The sequence below is a fragment of the Natrix helvetica genome (assembly GCF_964273705.1).
Source record: "Natrix helvetica genome assembly, chromosome: 4".
NCBI lineage: Eukaryota > Metazoa > Chordata > Lepidosauria > Squamata > Natricidae > Natrix > Natrix helvetica.
The window spans coordinates 7,948,851-7,964,498 of record NC_138550.1 but is presented as its reverse complement, the minus strand read 5'-3'; the positions used below and the strand labels follow the sequence as shown (position 1 = coordinate 7,964,498).

The following is a 15,648-nucleotide window of genomic DNA, read 5'->3' as shown; positions in this document are numbered from 1 at the left end:
AGCATCAGCATCATCACACTTACCATCTCTCGCATAATCTATCCTCCCCATGAATTAAAAACCACATGGGATCATCAGGCTGAAAATCCTCCTTCTCCTCATCATTCTGGCTTGGAATATCCTTCAAAGGTGTTGATTTCTTCTCCCATAACCCCTGGGCAAAAGGGCAGAGATATAACTGTCAATAAATATAGATCTAAATCTCACATTTGAAATCAGTTCTCAAAGGAATGATAAAACCAGATAAGAATAAACATGCCTCAAAACAAACACATAAAATAACACATAAAATTGAAAAAAAGGATCTACCAAAACCAAGGGAATATATTATAAAGTTTACGTATAATACTTCATCTATTACTCTTTGCCCCCCAAAAATGTGTATAAATCCCATTGGCTTTTGGATGTGCCCTTGCACACTCATGGATATCACATGCAGTAGTGTGACTTATGACCACTTAACAACTGTTGCAGCATCCCCATGGTCGCGCGATCAAAATTCGGACCCTTGGCACCTGTCTCGTATTTATGACGGTTGCGGTGTCCCGGGGTCATGTGATCAACTTTTGCGACCTTCTGATAATAAGCAGCCAATGGGGAAGCCAGATTCACTTTACAACCGTGTTACCTGCTTAACAACTGCCATGAGTCACTGAACAACTGTGGCAAGGAAGGTCATAAAAAGGGGGCAAACCTCACTTAACAACTGTCCTGGTTAACAACAGACATGTTGTTGGGCTCACTTGTGGTCGTAAGTCAAGTCACTACCTATATTTTGTAAGCCACTGAGAATTTTGTTCGGATTAACATGGTATATAAATAATTGTAAGTATATATAAGTAATTGGAAGCTGTTGAGCAATATACTTTCTGAATCACATTGCTAAATCAATATTTTGTCCCAGTAGTAACCAATTAGCCCCAGAAATTCTCCCGCGTGGATGAAGTTGGCAGCCACTTTGTAGTTCTTGCTAACATCACGGTGAATATCTACCAGCAAATGTTCAAGTCACACAGTTTTGAGAATAACTTTTTCTTTTGTTGTTGTTTTTTCTCTGAATTGATTGCTGCTTAATGAAACGAATTGCTTTGCTGGATCGCTGCTGCGTTTTGTTGATAAAGGAGAAGCTGTCAAAAATTCTCGCACCTGACATGCGATCTATTCCTACTCTTCCTCCCTCAGGTTCAACCTTCTAATAAATGAATCATATGTCAGAAAGAATCACGGGCGCTAAATAATACCTGGTAGATAAGAGGTTGATATTGTTTGAGACACCTGGAACTTTCTCCGTATATCTTTAGTGGAGAGCTTTGAAAGTTTGTACCACAGGCACCAGATACTACGGGAAAAAGGAATGATTTATAAGCTGTTTGGGGATAAAGTCCAATGTTTCTCAATATTTGGCAACTTTATGAATGGGCGGACTTCAACTCCCAGAATTCCTCAGCCAGTGCTAAGCCCTCAAGCCCCTTACCAGGTTAACACTTGGCTTAGATTGATATGCACTGACTTCGTTTTCACTTGATCCATCTATCCCACTGCAATTCTATGGCTCCATATTATAGGGTGATTTTATTATAGGTTTACCTTAATTTAATACATTATTTCCAATATTGTATTGTCCACATCTTTCTTTCTTTCTTTCTTTCTTTCTTTCTTTCTTTCTTTCTTTCTTTCTTTCTTTCTTTTTCTTTCTTTCTTTCTTTCTTTCCTTCCTTCCTTCCTTCCTTCCTTTCTCTCTCTCTCTTCCTTCCCTTCCTTTTTTCTTTCCTTCCTTTCTCTCTCTCCCTTCCTTCCCTTCCTTTTTTTCTTTCCTTCCTTCCTTCCTTTCTCTCTCCCTCCCTTCCTTCTTTCCTTCTTTCTTTTCTTCCTTCCTTCCTTCCTTTCTCTCTCTCCCTTCCTTCCCTTCCTTTTTTTCTTTCCTTCCTTCCTTCCTTTCTCTCTCTCTCCCTCCCTTCCTTCTTTCCTTCTTTCTTTTCTTCCTTCCTTCCTCCTTCCTTCCTACCTTCCTTCCTTCTTTCCTTTCTCTCTCTCTCCCTTCCTTTCTTCCTTCCTTTCTCCTCCCTCCCTCCCTCCCTCCCTCCCTCCCTCTCTCTCTCTCTCTCTCTCCCCCTCTCCATTATCTCCAATATTACTTGTGGGAAGCCAGCTGAGATATATATATATATCTGCCTCACAATCAGGAGGCTGGGAGTTCAATCCCAGGTAGAGGCAGATATTTTTCTCTTTGGGCACAATGAGAATATATCTGCTGAATATAACTCTGCATTGGTGACAGTTTGGGCATCCGGCCAGTAAACACTCAGCTCCGCTCAGTTGCCTGACTCCACCTCGCAAGGGATTATGGGGTCGTTAAAAAGAGATGATGATTTTATTTTTATAGAGAGAGAGGTGAGTTCCTACTGCTTCGGCCTGGTTCGGCCGAACCGGTAGTGTTATGCCAGCCTGGGTCACAGAACCGGCAGTGTCTCAGGCTGTATACGCCTCCAAACCTGTTCCCCAGTTGCCACCGTCGCCAGTGCCATCCCTTTTTTTAGTTCTGCGCATGCACAGAACAATTTCCATTGAACTGTGCATGTGCGCGCAGCGCCTGCATGCAGGAGCAAACTGGTAGTAATGCCCACCAGAACCCAGCCCTGATATATATATGTTGAGATATTGGGAAAAGTGCAAAGAAGAGCAATTAAGATGATTAAGGGCCTGGAAACTGAAACATATGAGGACCAGTTGCAAGAATTGGGTATGGCTGGTCTAGAGAAAAGAAGAATAACACGTGACATGATAGCAGTGTTGCCGTATTTGAGGGGCTGCCACAAAGACGAGGGGGTCAACCTACACATATATAACACTCTATTGCCAAAAGTATTCGCTCACCCATCCAAAGAATCAGAATCAGGTGTTCCAATCACTTCCCTGGCCACAGGTGTATAAAATCAAGTCCCTAGGCATGCAGGCTGTCTTTACAAACATTTGGGAAAGAATGGGTCGCTCTCAGGAGCTCAGTGAATTCCAGCGTGGAACTGTGATAGGATGCCACCGGTGCAACAAATCCAGTCGTGACATTTCCTCGCTCCTAAATATTCCACAGTCAACTGTCAGCTGTATTATAAGGACATGGAAGTGTTTGGGAATGACAGCAACTCAGCCACAAAGTGGTAGGCCACGTAAACTCGTCCAACATTAGTGTGTGACCTCACAATATGCACCGATATCATGTTGAACCCTATGGATTAGGAATGGGATGTCACTTACAGTAAGTTCATATGCGAGTAAAGGCAGGTGAGTGAATACTTTTGGCAATATAGTGTATTTGCTGATGCTTTATTTAAACTAAATTTTCATATCAGTGATTGCCTGACCTCTGTAGATGCGGCACACTAAATAAACAAAACCGATCCAGCTAAGGCATATTGTGTGAACACAGCTCTGTAGTAGCAAAAACCAGTCAGAAATGGGATAGGTCTGCTGCTTGGACAGTGGGTTAGACTAGATGACCTCTAAGAGTCCCTTCCAACTCTGTTATTCTCTTATTCTGTTTCTCCTAACCTGCCAAATTTGAGTTCCTCAGTATCATCATATTACAGCAGATAAAGGTGGAATATATTTTGCTGGGTCTCGGAGAGTAACGGGTGTTGTAAAAACCATCACAGAAATAAAGTTTTGTGTACGAATAGTCACACCTAATGGGCTTGTCAGAGTCGAGAAACGCAGCCAGACCACATTTTTGATGGGTTTTCTCCATGTTTAATTCTAATCTGGCTGCAACTCTGGATCTCGTTGACATTTTGCACTGTTGATGCCACAGTTTCATTTTATGCCAGTGGAAAGTTTCCGTTCTGTCCACTTTAAAAAAATGTTTCCTAATTAATTCTGCTGGATTTATCGTTCCTGGATCTAATTTGACCTTACCGTACCAATAAGAATCAGCTGATCTGTCGGCCAGCAATCTGGAAGTTTTAATTGACGTTTGCAGTTTTGCTCGGAATTTTTTCCCCCCTTCCCTCCTTGTCTTGCTGTTTACCTCCTGGGCTTTTGGGTCTAAAAATACATGGTTTGCATGTCAGGTGTACAGAAGCCTTGCAAGCTTTTTCTAGGGGCATCGAAGGCTGCGGTTTTCTTGTCTTGACAAGGAGAGAAGCTGAAAAATGAATTTTTCTCACACGTCAGTTAGTGTGTATAACATCACTTTTGTGCACAACGATCCTTTCTGGCAAGGAAGCTGCAGAGATTTTAAAACGCACGTTTCTATACACATCCCCTCAGTTGAGGGACCCTTGTGCGTTAAAAGATGTTTAATGTTTTCAGAATTCAGAGTAGAATAGAGCTGGAAGGGACCCTGGAGGTCTTCTAGTCTGACCCCCTGATCATGTAGAGGACCCTTTGACACAGTCGAAAATGGACATCAAGCTGGCCATGCCCCCCTGGCCCCTCTAGGTCAAACACAACCTTGGTGAAATCGAGTTTGACACGCCTGCCCTATAACATTTCAGATAAGTTTCTGTCCAGTCTCTTCCAGTGATGAAGCACCCACAACTTCTGAATATAAGCGTTCCACTGGTTAATTGTTAATCTTAGAGATTAATTAACTGGTTAATTAATTCACTGGTTAGTTAACTGGTTAATTGTTAATCTCAATCAATAGACATGATGAAAACTCTTTAATTTCGCAACGTATGGACATACGTAACCCATAGTTCCAACTGGGAAACTGTGATCATCCTAGACCCGTGATGGCGAACTTATGGCACACGTGCCACAGGTGGCACATGGAGGCATTTGTTAGGGTACACAAGGCGTTGCCCTATCAGCTCCAGCGCACACGAGCATGCTGGCAAGCTGATTTTGGCCTTCTTTTAAGGCTGTTTTTTGCCCTCCGGAGGCTTCAGTGAAGCCTCCTGAAGGCTCCGGAGAGCGAAAAACAGCACTATGGACAAACCGGAAGTCACCGTTCCCGAACTTCCAGGTTGCCTGTAGGGCCGTTTTTCGCCCTCCAGAGGCTTCAGGGAAGCTCCTGAAGCCTCTGGAGGGCCTCTGGGGCGGGGCTGGGTGGGGGAGGCTGTTTTTGCCCTCCCCAGGCTCCTAAAAGCCTCTGGAGCCTGGGGAGGAGGAAAAAAGCACGGCAAACGCCGGTTTGTGGGTATGTCCATGCTGGTCGCATGTGCATGCACGCACGAGGGGGGGGGGTGTCGCACATGCATGCGTGCTAGGGTTGCACGCATAGCATTATGGGTGTGGGCACGACCCCCCTGTGCTCCCCTCTGCTTTTGGCACGCGATCAAAAAAAGATTAGTCATCGCTGTCCTAGACTAAGCCGAGGCCAAAAATGGGAGGGAATTTCAGGCAGCCTGACACTCTGACAAATAAGCCATCAATAGGCACACAGATATAAACAATGTCTACACACCATGCAAAAGAGACAACGAACAAGCTGAAAAAGACCCAAACACCTCCCCACCTAGACCAACAACCAAGAAGTAAATGATACTCCAATCAAAAAACTGACAAACGAGCCAACAGTAAACAGCCCAAACAAAGAATCTATAAGATGACCCCCCCCCGGCAACACTGACACGCAATTCACGCTAGAATATAAACCCGTGACAGCGAACATATGGCACACGGGCCACAGGTGGCATGCGGAGCCATATCTGCGGTCACGCGAGCCGTCAGTGCCAGTGTGCATGCACACGCCGACCTGCTGGTTTTCGGCCTTCCGGAGGGCCAGGAGAGGCCATTTCTGTCCTTCCCAGGCTTTAGGAAAGCCTCCGGAGCTCGCGGTACATGAAAAATGGGCCCAACGGGCCAACCAAAAGTTCAGAAACACGGAGGAGGTGGGGATGGTTTGTGCACGCATGCACGGGGTGTGTGTGTGTCATGCATGCATGCATGGGGGGCACACGTGCATGTGCAGATGGGGGGGCTCATTGCATTGTGGGTGTGGGGCACACACATGGACGCGCACGCACAATTTTGGCATTCATTTACAAAAAGGTTTGGTATCACTGATATAAACTGAGAGCAGAATAGCAGAGTTGGAAGGGACCTTGGAGGTCCTCTAGTCCAACCCCCTGTTCAAACAGGAGACCTTATACCCTTTCAGACAAATGAAGACAACATCTTCTTAAAGACTTCCAGTGTTGGGGCATTCACAACGTCTGGAGGCAAGCTGTTCCACAGATTAATTGTTCTAACTGTCAGGAAATTTCTCCTCAGTTCTAGGTTGCTTCTCTCCTTGATTAGTTTCCACCGATTGCTTCTTGTCCTGCCCTCGGGTGCCTTGGAGAATAGTTTGACTCCCTCTTCTTTGGGGCAGCCCCTGAGATATTGGAACACAGCTATCATGTCTCCCCTAGTCCTTCTCTTCATTAAACTAGACATACCCAGTTCCTGCAACCCTTCTTCATATGTTTTAGCCTCCAGTCCCCTAATCATCTTTGTTGCTCTTCTCTGCTAACTGTCAGGAAATTTCTCCTCAGTTCTAAGTTGCTTCTCTCCTTGATTAGTTTCCACCCATTGCTTCTTGTTCTACCCTCAGGTGCTTTGGAGAATAGCTTGATTCCCTCTTCTTTGTGGCAACCCCTGAGATATTGGAAGACTGTTATCGTGTCTCCCCTAGTCCTTCTTTTCATTAAACTAAACATACCCAGTTCCTGCAACCGTTCTTCATATGCTTTAGCCTCCAGTCCCCTAATCCTTTTGTTTGCTCTTTTCTGCACTCTTTCTAGAATCTCCACATCTTTTTTACATCGTGGCGACCAAAACTGGATGCCGTATTCCAAGTGTGGCCTTACCAAGGCCTTATAAAGTGGTACCAAGGTTTTTTCAGAAATCTTTTGTTTAGCCTCTATTCTTTTTGGATCAACTCGTCTTACCGAACCTTTGTGTGCATTAATCAGTGTGTTTTCACCAATTAACAACAAAAAAAAGCAATTGGATTTTCTTCTCAAAAAGGTAATTGTTGGAAAAATATGGGCAAATTGCCTGTTTGCAATGATGAATCAGCAGGATTGGAATTAAACTAAATAATGTTCCAGGGATGGTTTTGCATCTGTCTGCTTTGTTCCCCTTTGGAAATTTGTTCAGAGTTGTGCTTATAGCCCTTTTTACAAAATACAGGCAGTCCTCGACTTATAACCATTCGTAGCAGCGGTGGCGGGAGGCTTCGCCCACCTGCCCAGATGCTTCTACACATGCCCAAACCGTTAGTAACAAAATTAACAACCCATTTCTGCATCGCGTCAATCAAAAGATTACAATAACTGTTGGTAGGCAACACAACACTGCTTTAAGGAGCTTTCAGGAAAGAGAGGTGTGTGTTTGTGTTACTTCCTTATGAAAATATTTAATTAGTATGAAAGAGACTTTAGGTTCTGCCTCCTGTTTCTCTTATTATAGCAGTCAACAGTGTTTGCTTTCCATCTTGCCACATTTCAATAATTTAGCAGGATGATGAATATCTGCTAATTTTGCTTCTGCCTCTCTTGATTGCATTTTAAATTTTTCTCTTTAATTTTAACTAATGAAATGATTTTAAAATTCCTGATGGGTTTTGTTTTCATCTTTAGACGCTGTCAGGCTTATTCCTCTCAGGGCTGGCTTTTTCCTTAAGAAAATGTATGGGGAGAAGGGAGAGAGCATATTTGTTCTTCAGAATTTGTATTAAACCTGCATTTCAGCCAAAGGAGACATAACAGGATCCCAGAACAAGCGCCTGTAATTTTTAGGAGCAAGAAAATAATTTGTCTTTAAAAAAAAACAAAAAACCATTCTGCAAACATAAATAACCGCTGATGTCTTTGGGAAACATGCTTTTTAAAATGTTTATATTATGTATTTTGTTTCTTTTTTTAAAATCTGTTTTATTATAAGCTCCCCACGGTCACATCTGCGAGATTGGCAGCTACATAAATCCAATGATAGGAATAAAAAAAGGACTTGAATAAAAATGAGGCAAATATTTTTTTTCCTAGGAAAGGAGAAGGAAGAAAGGAAGGTAGGTAGATGAACGGGAATGGAAGAAAGGAAGGAAGGAAGGTGAAAGGGAAGGGAAGGAAAGAAAAGGAAGGAAGATAAGTATCTTCATGGGAATGGAGGAAAGGAAGGAAGGTAAAAGCGAAAGGAAGGAAAAAAGGAAAGGAGAGAAGGAAGGAAGGGAAGGAAGGAAGGTAGGAAAGGAAGGAAGGAAGATACTGTAGGTAGCTAAATGGGAATAGAAGAAAGGAAGGAGGGTAGATGAATGGGAATGGAAGAAAGGAAGGAAGGTAGGTAGGTAGATGAAAGGGAAGGGAAGGAAGAAAGGAAAGGAAGGAAGGAAGGTGAAAGGGAAGGAAGGAAGGAAGATAGGTAAATGAGCAGAAATGGAAGGAAGGATGACTATCACAAAAAAGTCATATATTTTCATGTCACAATGATTGGAAGTGTTTCCAAATTGTTAGAGACAATGCAACTTCTATTTCTCATTCTAATGCTTTTCTTCTTCAATGCATTATGCAAAATTGATTTTATGGTTGACTAAACCTTGGAATCATAGTGATAAGCAGATACATGCAAAAGTGGCTGTGTGCTAATTTTGGTCCGGTTGCCTTTGGTTTTGAGTTTCGAACTGTCCTTGTCAATTTGGAGAACTATACCAAATTCTTTCCTAGTGAAATCAATAAGTGCCTGATTTTCTAGGAAGTCAACACCCTAAAGTACCTCATTCCATGACCAAACTATTATCGCCAGGATGTTCTCCTCCTAACCTTTAGGGGGGTCTGAAATTTAACCAACTAGAGTTCTTCTGCTTCTTGGACATTGAGAATATGATTTTGTGGCCTCTCCTTAAGGTGTCTTGAGGAGAAAATCAACAGTGATTGATTAAATATTGATTAACACAACATTTCTTTGGCTTTTCCCCCTGCAACACATCACTCCAGAGAACTATTAAATCTCTATATGATATACATCATAGTCAGTGGTGGAATTCAATTTTTTTACTACTGGTCCTGTGGGCGTGGTTTGGTGGGGGTAGCTTGGCAGGGGTCATGTAACTGAGTGAGCATTGCCAACTTGACGTCACGTTGAGTTGACCACGCCCACTCAGCCCCATGCCCCCTGCCAAGCTACGCCCACCAAGCCACGCCCACAGGACCAGTAGTAAAAAAATTGAATTCCACCACGTGGCTTGGTGGGCGTAGCTTGGCGGGGGGCATGGGACTGAGTGGGCGTGGTCAGCTCAATGTGACGTCGAGTTGGCAATGCTCACTCAAGCCATACCCACAGAACCGGCAGAAAAGGCAGCTCCTGTGGCCTGTCCCTTTATGGTCCCCCCCCTCCCCCTGTATCAAAATACCTCAGAAGAGACAACGCAGTCCAGCTGCCTTCTGAGCACCTCTGCTGCGGCACGGTGATGGGACTTCAGGCCTTTTTTTCAGCCTGTAGTTTTCGGTGCAAGAAGCCTGCAACTGCCGCCTCTTTACCAACCAGAGCCGAGTTGGCAGCAGTGGTTGCAGGCTTCTTGCAAGCAGGCAAGAGGGACGGGGCCAGCCAGAGGTGGTATTTACCGATTCGGCAGACCAGTCAAAATTTCCGCTACCGGTTCGCCCGAACCAGTCCGAACTAGCTGAATACCACCTCTGATGACAGTTCATCTGTTTCTCCTGCTTAGCCTGGCTGACTGGTGTGTTGGGTAATATGATGGGAAGAGCAGAGTCCCATCGTCCTGCAGTCTTCTACAGATGGGCTGAGAATTCCTAAGCCGTCATGGCAACGGTGGAGATATTTGGGTGCTATAGTTCAAACCTCTAGAAGGTGCCTAAGTGGAAAAGAAAGCGCTAGCATTATGAAAATCGTGGCTGACAAGATGCAATGGTATGAGGAAACAACTTTGAGATACAGGAGGAAAAGCTGTAGAGTAGGAAGTGTCTCTTTTGATAGGTCTGCCATGTTTTCAGGCTGCCTTTTATCTGATATCCACATGTGGCAACTTTAAGACTTGTGGAATTCAGTTCCCAGAATTCCTCAGCCAGCATGGAAGGATTTATATTCCTTGCAGACAGCTGGCCATTTGCCTTCCTTTGGAGAGTCGTTGAGGCCATTAGGAGGTTTATCTGTGTCGTCAGGGTCATCGGAATAGCGCAAATGGGTGTGGAGCCTTCTTGGAACTGCTGAAAGGATCTGTGTTGTAGTTTGAAAGGATTGTGTTGTGTTCTACAACACAAGTCCTTTCAGCAGTTCCAAGAAGGCTCCATACCCATTTGCACAAGGGGCCTCAATGACTTTCCAAAAGAATGCAAATGACCAACTCTCTCCAATTCTCTCTGAGAGTTGGTCATTTGCATTCTTTTGGAAAGTCATTGAGGCCACTTGTGCAAATGGGTATGGAGCCTTCTTGGAACTGCTGAAAGGACTTGTGTCAATCCTTCCATTCCCCACCATCCCGTCAGAGCTGAAGAAGTTTCTTGGATGAGAAGCGAAACGTCTTCAAAAAAACCTCCAAGAAAGTCCAGTTTCCTCTTGAAAAAAAGCAGCTTTGGGACATTGTTTATAAGAGACAGAATTTGGCACATTTCTGTTGAAAGCTTTGCTGTTTGGGGATACTGGGAGAGAAAGGGGTTGCAGGAGGACAATGCCTTATTATTCGGCACCTTTCATCTTCGCTTGCTTTCGGCACCTCTGTTCCTTTAATCATCAGCTCTGTCCCTGCCTTCACAACTCTTCTTGTTTTCCTTTATGGGTTCCAAGATATTAGCAATCTGTCATCTTTCCCTTCTCTCATTAGAAGGTTTTCACCCTCTTAAGGTGACTATAAACAATGGTTTGATGATCGTTGTTTGAGGGCTGTTGTTTTTAGAATGTGAAAGTAATAAGCTCTACGCTCTGCTTCACTGCCGGGATTGGTTTTTCCTTTCCGTTTGATCCTTTTAATAATTTTGTGGATGCGACATTTGTCGCTATTCCAGCTTGAGTTTTGAGCAGAGCATAAACAAAGGTGATCTAATGCATACAAAGGCAGGCGAAGAGCGAATGGGATTCTTTGAGGTTGGGAAGAAGACAGTGTTTAATTTACCGATAATATTACTATTTTGCTTTTGTCCACAATTTCGCATTGGAAAGAAAAATCCAGCTTTGATTCCTCTAGAACAGGGGTCTGCAATCTTAAAACACTCAAAGAGCCATTCGGACCCATTTCCCACAGAAAAGAAAACACCGGGAGTCACAAATCCTGGTTGGGTGTGGCCAATTCGATATCACTCCCACCCAGTCACATGACCACCACTCCAGCCACACCTACCCAGGTTTTGTGACTCCTCATTTTTTCTGTGGGAAACGGGTATCTATCTGTCTCTGTCTCTGTCTCTGTCTCTGTCTCTCTCTCTCTCTCTCGTTCTTTATCTCCCCCCTCTCTCTGTCTCTCATCTCTCTACCTCTGTCTCTGTCTCTCTCTTTTTTTCTCTCTCTCTCACCTCAGGCCAGGCGAGGAGTGACTGGAAGGGGAGGGTGAGGGGCGGGTCCAACCAGTGGTGGGTTCAGCCAACAGGGAGCCACAGCAGGGGGACGAAAGAGCCGCATGTGGCTCCGGAGTCACAGGTTGCCGTCACCCGCTCTAGAATTTGCAAAACCTAGAGCAGTGATGGCGGACCTATGGCACGCGTGCCACAAGTGGCACGCGGAGCCATTTGTCAGGGCACGCGAGGCGCTGCCCTGTCAACTGGCCAGTATGCATGTTCACCTTTTTTTAAAGCCATTTTCGCCCTCCCCAAGCTCCAGAACCTTTATAGGAGCCTGGGGAGGGCAAACAGAGCCTCCCCCTCCCCCCTGGAGGCCCTCCGGAGGCTTCATGAGCTTCCCTGAAGCCTCCAGAGCGCAAAAAACTGGCCCTACGGGCAAACCAGAAGTCACTTCCTGTTTGCTCGGAGATTCATTTTGACTGCTCCGGAGGCTTCAGGGAAGCGTCCTGAAGGTCCCTGAAGCCTCCAGAGGGCTTCCGGAGGGGCGGGGGGATGCTGTTTTCGCCCTCCCCAGGCTCCTATAAAGCCTCTGGAGCCTGGGGAGGGCAAAAAAAGCATGCAGAAAATGGGGTGTCGCGCCTGTAGTGCGCGCATGCGCACTGGGTGTGTGTGTTGCGCACTTCATTATGGGTGCAGCATGCCAGTACACTACCCCCCTACGCTCCCCCCACTTATGGCACGCGAGCCAAAAAAGGTTCGCCATAGCTGACCTAGAGGAATCAAACCTGAGAAAATTTCAAAACTTAAAAAGTACAGAATGTCCCAGGAGCTACAGTTTTACGGAGGAATGATTGAGTCTCTCATTTGTACTTCTATAACTGTCTGGTTTCGTACAGCAACCAAACAGGAGAGGTTCAGACTCCAATGGATAGATAAGACAGCAGGAAGAACATATGCAACCAGCCTTCCTTCCATTGGGGACTGTAGACTGTGCACAAGCCAGAAACAGGGCTGAGAAAATATCTACAGACACATCCAGGACATAAATTGCTTCAATTTCACCCCTCAGGATGCTGATGTATGGCGTAGCATGCCAAAACAACTAGGTACAGAGACAGTGTTTTCCCTCATGCCATCACTCTGCTGAACATCTAATTTCTACAGCATTGTCTTGTGTTTAAGTGTATTTACCCATGTTGTATGGATGTATTACTATTATCCTTCTCATCTTTTCTGCCACTTTCTTCTACTGGTATATTATGATTATATTACTTTGTTGTTTGTATGTACACTGAACTTATGCAGCGGAGACAATTCCTTCTGTGTCCAATCACATTTGACCAATAAAGAATTCTATTCTATTCTATTCTATTCTATTCTATTCTATTCTATTCTATTCTATTCTATTCTATTCTATTCTATTCTATTCTATTCTTATCCCTATCCCTATCCCATTCCATCCCATCCTCTTCCTCACTCTGCTCTGCTCTGCTCTGCTCTGTCCTACCCTACCCTACTCTACCCTACCCTACCCTACCCTACTCTACCTTCTCTCTATTCTACTCTACTCTACTCTATTCCTATTACATCCCATCCTCTTCCTCACTCTGCTCTGCTCTACACTACCCTACCCTATCTTACCCTACCTTACACCCCTACCTTCACTCTACTCTACTCTATCCTACCCTATCTTACCCTACCTTACCCTACCTTCACTCTACTCTACTCTACTCTCTCTACTCTCTCTACTCTACTCTACTCTACTCTACTCTACTCTACTCTACTCTACTCTATTCCTGATTAAAGACTCTCCTACAGGCTTTTAGCTCATAGGAAGGTAAACTAACATGTGTCTAAAACCTGAACGAAACAAAGCAACACAAATTTAATCAAAAGTTCACATCACCACTGTGAACCCTTTAAGTAAGTGTGTGTGTGTGTGTGTGTGTGTGTGTGTGTAAAAACTAAACACATGTTCTCAACCATATTGCTTCATAAGGACAACCCCCTTCAAGCATTGACTGCAGTAGGATTAATGGCATCAGCTCTGCTCTATCATCCATTTGCATGACATCTTCAAAGGCCAGATGTGATCTAGAACACAGTGGTGACTTTATCTTTGCTCTGATACAGCTGGGAGATACCTGATCCTCCCCATCTTCCTGAGTCTTCATGGATTATCCCTGGCAAATAGAGCTCACTGCAATGTGTCTCAAGGGTCGATGAATTTAGACATGAGCTTATTAAGGAGAGAGAGACAGAGAGAGAGAGAAGTGACATAGAGGGAGAGAGGGAGAGAGAGAGAAATGGAAAGAGAGAGAGAGAGTTACACAGAGAGAAAAGAGAGACAGAGATAGAGAGAAAGAGAGAAAGAGAGAGAGAAATGGAAAGAGAGAGAGAGAGACACACACACACAGAGAAACAGAGAGAGACAGAAAGAGAGAAAGACAGAGAGACAGAGAGACAGAGACAGAGAGACAAACAGAGAGAAAGAAAAAGAGAGAAAGAGAGACAGAGAGAGAGAGGGAGAGAGAAAGAGAGAGAAATGAAAAGAGAGAGAGACAGAGAGAAACACACACAGAGAGAGAATGAAAGAGAAAGAGAGGGGGGAGAGAGACACAGAGAGAGACAAAGACAGAGAGAAAGAAAAAGAGAGACAGAGAGAAAGAAAGAGAGAGAGAAAGAGAGAGAAATAGAGAGAGAGGCACACACAGAGAAACAGAGAGAGAGAGAGAATGAAAAAGAAAGAGAGAGAGTGGGGAGAGAGAGACAGAGACAGAGACAAAGACAGAGAGAAAGAAAGAGAGAGAGAGACAGAGAGGGAGGGGGGGAAGATTAGCTTGTCTGCAGTTTTCTTTCTATCTTTTTCTCACATGAGTACATGAACTTTCCTCACATACAGATTGGCAGAACTGTGTGTTTTCAAAGCACCTGCTGTTCATCGCCTAGATGGGATGATTGGTCTTGGATCTTTCAACAAATCATGCCAAATAAAAACCTTGTTTATTCGACAAGCGTAAGAAGCTTCGGTGGATGGGGGACAAAAATGCTGGGTTTTTTTGCATGTCAAGACATCTCCCTTGCTGATGGGGTCATCCTAAATAGGCTAGAGAGATATGGGCTGGAAGGAAGCATGCTTATTGTATGCATGTACATATATATCACTGGAGAAGAGCCTCATGCTGGGAACGATGGAGGGCAGAAGAAGAAGGGGACGACAGAGAAGGAGGTGGCTGGATGAAGTCACCGAAGCAGTCGGCGTGAGCTTAAATGGACTCCGGAGAATGGTAGAGGACAGGAAGGCCTGGAGGAACGTTGTCCATGGGGTTGCGATGGATTGGATACGACTTCACAACTAACAACAAATATAGATAGATATATAGATAGATGGATGCATGGACGGACGGACAGACGAACAGACAAACCGATAGATATAAATACACACACACACACACACACACACACCAGGGGTGGGTAGCTGCTGCTGTTACTGCCGGTTCGGTGCATGCACGCTTTGCTTTGGTTGGGCTGAGAGAGAGTGACTTGCCGAGTCACTCAGCTGGATTTCATGCCCAAAGCGGGACTAGAACTCACAGTCTCCTGATGATTGGCCCAGAGCTGGGGAGGAAGATGGGCCAGTCCTGGAGTCTGGGGAAGGCTCTGATGAGGACTCTGTGTCGGAGGTAGAGAGGGGGCCAGGGCCGCATGCCAGTTATCAGCTGCCTGCAGAGTCAGGCATCAGTGAGGCAGACAAAAAGCTGGAGCCTGTTCCCAGTGTGCGCATGCGCAGAGTTGCCAGACAAAGGGAACAACTAAAGAACAAGGGTCGACTTGGGAGTAAGGCCACAGGTGGAGGATGAATGGCCCCTCCCAGAGGAAATCAAAGAGGAGCGAAAGGGGAGTGGAGTTTGCAGGAGGCAATTAGTTCGCTTAATTGGTTCGTGACTCTCGGAGACTCCTTGACAAGTTTTGCAGATATCGGCCTGTCAGCTCTCCAAGCCAGATAAGGTCTGTGACTGTAAATCCTCCTTTGAAAGACTTTGCTGGATGTGAATGAGCAGAATTCACAGTAAATTAATAAAAGGGTTTTTTTGTTCGGATAAGAAGTTTGCTTCATGCTCTTGGGAAGCCTCGGTTAGAACACTACTAAGGTTTGGTAGCAGCTGGTAGGAATATGGGAGGGTACCTTTCACCACAACATTATGTACATTATACATTG

At 44.8% G+C, this 15,648-nt stretch overlaps 1 protein-coding gene across 1 annotated transcript in view; it reads left to right on the top strand.

Moving 5' to 3' along the window:
• The window catches only part of LOC309391704 (disks large 1 tumor suppressor protein-like), a gene marked incomplete at its 3' end in the record, with an annotated part of 215,268 nt that overhangs the window by 97,537 nt on the left and 102,083 nt on the right, over nt 1-15,648 (top strand). The window lies entirely within an intron of this gene.